Below are 4,814 nucleotides of genomic sequence, written 5' to 3'. Positions count from 1 at the left end.
ACTAGTAGTATATATATATATATATATATATATATATATATATGTATGTATGTGCAGATACACATACGCACGCATGCACGCACGCACACTGTATTACACATCAATATAGCTAATAAACTCTCTTTTCTTATAATTTCCACCGACTTGTTTGTCATCGATTGCATTTCACTTCTCCAGTATAAACCTCTTTTATGTTCCAATCTGATATATCCATATCCGACGAACTAATCCACATAAAAATAAGATAGTCATATAGCGCCCAAACAGAGACCAGATCAAAAGAGGGAGATGTAGCTCGTTTCGAAAAGCTGAGTTTACATGCTCAGTAAAACCGAACTATCTAACGAAATGTAAATTCACGGCCTAAATACTGAAGGCATATTAGACATATTAGATCGCCGTCTTAGCGAATATGTTGATGAAAGATCGAAAGATTTTCAAGCTAAAGCACTGTCTAGCCTTCCGGAAATCCACATAGAAACACAGAATTAGTGGCATCCACCGCACGAAAACGACATCAATCACTTCGCGACTTGTTGCTCCGCTCGACCCTGAAAACTGTCTAAAGTAATTAACCAAATGAGAAAATGGAATGTACAATTTAACGGGAAAGACCCGTGGGCATTCCTTGAACGTGTCAAGAAGCTCAAGGAAGATTACGAATTTTCCAATCAACAATTCCTCAAGAGATTATCGGTCCTGCTGAAGAGAGATGCGCAAACATGGTGCCGTAATAATCGCAGACGGTGGGCCAACTGAGACAATTTCTCAAATTTCAAAACCACCTTCCTGCCACACTCCGATGCATTCCAGTTATTGGAAAATGTACACGCAACGAAACAAAAACCGGGAAATCGCTTTTTAAATATTTTACAGCATTAATGTGATGACCCCGCCGGGATAATCTTCGAACGAAGACGATTAGAATATCTATATCAGAATATCTATATCAGAATATCTATATCAGAATATCTACACATATATCAGAATTCCCACTTCTCGTACCTCCGACATATCCGACGCTACGCCTTTCACATGATACAGAAGTTTAGTCGCGAAGCAGTCAATTGCGAGCATTTGAAAGCCCCTAGCATTTGAGCTCCCTAGAGAACTTTCCAACGAGCGATACTGTGCAATGTGGCATTACCCCAATCCTTGTTGAACATTGGCGAATAACAAGGATGCAACATGATGCATCCTCCCATGTCATCTGTGTCTCTTGTTGGAATGCTTCCTAGGGCTACGTCCACTTGCTGCTACAAATGCTTCAAAGCATTTTTTGATTGATAAATCTTTCTTTCAATTGGTCAATCAAAAGTTTTGAAGCATTTGTAGTGCTAAGTGAACCACACCTTAAAGGTGCTTTCGCATATAGGCGTCAAGCGTCAAGCAACAATCAAAGGTGATTTTTATAGTGGCGTAAAAAATATGTTTTATACCACTGCTCATATTGCCTAGCTTATTGGCTACTGCTTCTGCTGTTTGACGCTTGTATGTGAATACATCTTAAGTCTCTTCATAATGCTTGAAATCTTCAAACCCCCTCCATTTGCACTTAAAATGAGATAGATATATATTTGGACATTAAAAAAAGAGAAAGCAAAGATATTGAGATTGTTGAGTGCAAAAAGTACACGCGAACTGATCTAATTATTTATAAATCTTTACCAGAGAAAAATCTAAGAGTAAGGTACTATAATATAAGTATACTATAATATAAATATTCGCATTTTCCATTTTTAATCCTTTTCTTATTCTCTTGCTCCTTTCCTCACTCTCTTACTCACTCAGCCGTTGAGCTCAGAAAATTAAAGAAGAAAAGAGAAAAGAAAAGAAAAGAAAAAAGAATAAAGAGGAAAGATCTAAAAATGATGGATGCGAATGTTTATATTGTTATTTTGGAACATATACTACTGGAAGAGGAATTGCCACTCGTATATCAAATATGAAGCCAACATCTGTGCGAGAGAGAAATTCCTCTTACAGTAGTATATGTTTTAATGCTCTACTAAGAAAAGTCATGCCGGCCTTTTTCCTGTTAAGGCTTATTTTTCCTGTTAAACGTATCAACTAATGAATAAGCGAATCAATTAATCATATTCTTTTCCTTCCATTCTCTAGAAAAGAAGAATTTCGATTGGTTCCCTTATGCACTATGTATTATGCGTTATGCAAGAGTTTGCGCGGCAATAATGGACTTTCTATTCCGCAATATTTAAAATGCGGAATAGCGCTGATTGGTTGCTTCAATGACGCACTCTCTATTCCGCAGTTCTATTACATATGTGATTTCATTTTTAGAATTTTGCAGTACACTCATCGATTAAAAGTTGCAATACTTTTTTTTAATGGATTTCGGAATACAATTTGCTCACTGAGCGATTGGTTTTTATTTATAGATGTGTAAGTAAAGACCAATCGCTCGGTGAGTAAGCTATATTCTGAAAATCATAGAAAAATATCTTGCAACTTTTTAATTGGCGAGTTTATACATAAACATTCTCTCCGAGAAAAATTTTACTTAAAATTTATTACTAAAATTTACTACTTGCAATATATACTACAATATAAAAGTAAATTCTTTCTTAGAGAGGAGTTGTGTACAGTTCTAGATATATAAGTTTTGGTGTACAATCCTAGATATATAAGAAAAGCGCAAATCGGCTTATGTCAGTATCGCAAAAATATCAGAAAACGTATTAAAAATGGCATCTTTTGCAGACTATGAAATCCGCTATCATTTATTTATTAGGCATTTTTAATAACAATGAAGGAATTTCATGATCGATTGTTAACGATTACACCTAAACTTAAAAAAAAAATCGATTTTTGGATTTGATATTTTCTTAAATTATCACGTATATACTTTCAAAAATATTCCTTGTAAATTTCAAGTCTATTCGACAAAAATTGACGAAGTTATGTGAGTTTAAAGGTATACTGGTTTGAATATTTGGAGCAGGGAATCGATTCTGTATCTTGAAATGAAGTGAAAATTACAAAAGTGAACGAATTTACTAGAATACTGATAATTTCATTAGTCAATACCTAGTAAATTTGATCACTTTTATAATTTTCACCTTGTTTGAAGATACAGAATCGACCCCCAGGTATAGAAGGCAGTTGCGTCACATACAAAGCAATCCCTTTCTGTGTAACAATCAGTGCGCCGATAAATTGATTGCCCGTCTTTGTTTATCTAACGAATCGTGGATATTACCGACAGAAGCATTGTCTTTCACCTTCCTCTCAGAAAATCGACAGAGCTAGCAGTACAGCATTAACAATCGAGCAGTACATTCGAACATTTCATCAGCAGCTTTTTATTTTGTGATCTCTTATTTTTTATATTACGGGTCGTGATTCTAAAAAAGGAGATGAAACAATCGAAAAATCTGTGTAAATCGAGGATAGTTAAAAGGAAGCCTGTGAATCCGAAACTGATAGAATGTAATGAAAAAAGTTTTAGTGTGTCAGCGAAAAAACTGAAAATGCAAGAGGCCACAAGATACTTGTGCCAGAAGATTATTCTGTAGAATGTAGAATATTAAATTTTATATCTTTACTGCACTTTCCACTTTTAAATGTAAAGAATGATAACGTGAAATTTTAAATTGTCAGTTCGCATAGACTTGGATTCAAGATTGTTGTTCTGTGCGATTCGTGCCTTCCTAGCAATATTTCTTCATGCCCTTATGTTGGTAATACACATCGAAATAGATTTTATTTTTATAATGCGAGTATTAGACTTAAGATTAAGAAATGCACAAAAGTTTTGCGGCCTCCATAGACATGCCACAATTTTATGATCAAAGTACATACGATATAATTATATATCAAACATATAAATGCTTGTAAACAAATCCTTTGTCAATAACTTTTTTAAAAAGCTGTGTAAAGAAGAAATACAACAAACTTGTAACGAAACTTGTAAAGAAACAAACATAGAAAATACAACTAAATTACGAAGATGGGACATAGAAGAAGAGAAGTTTCACTTCTTTATATGGTGTTTCTTCAATTATTGAATTTTACAGTGTTCTCGATTTTCTTGTAAAAAGTGCATACTGTAAAACTTGCGAGTTTTGGCGAAAAAAAGATACTTTTGAGTATGAGAAGTGACTGAAGACGCATGAATCCAACTGTTCGGCAAATCACATCGGATCATCCAGTAAAATGGAAGTTGATGCTATCACAGAAATGTTCAAGCTCTCTGAAGAAAATTACAGAAATAAAAATTACAGATATAAAAATTATATCGACGATGGGGATTCCAAAACTTACAGTGGCATTATAAATTCTGTACCTTACAGCAATATTGCCGTAATTAAAAAAAAGAATGTATTGACGTTCTAAAACGGATGAGAAGTAAATTGCAAGAATTTAAAAGGAAGAATGAAGGCCTCGATGGAAAAAAATAAATTAACAGATAAAATGATTGACAAATTAATAATTTATTACGGTTTGGCAATAAGACAAAACTGTAATTCTGTCAAAAACATGAAAAACGCAATTTGGATCACATATGAACATTATAGCTCGCGATAGCAGACGACTATCCGCAACAAATGTCCAATCGGAGTTGACTCTTGGTGCATCTGGCAGCGCGCTAGCGTGAATGGCACACCGTTTTCGTTCACGCATGATTACAAGTCTTTATCGGATATCTTAATAAAACCGATAAAGATTTAAATAAAACCGAATTATTAGGAAGATGTTTAGGTTTTATTTAAAATATTAACAATGAGAGCTTGAATCAACTAATTTGAAAAATCAGTCCAAAAATTTCAAGTGGCAATAATACGAAATAGCTG

Source organism: Atta cephalotes (assembly GCF_000143395.1).
Source record: "Atta cephalotes unplaced genomic scaffold scaffold00051, whole genome shotgun sequence".
Lineage (NCBI taxonomy): Eukaryota > Metazoa > Arthropoda > Insecta > Hymenoptera > Formicidae > Atta > Atta cephalotes.
This window is presented reverse-complemented; position numbering follows the sequence as displayed.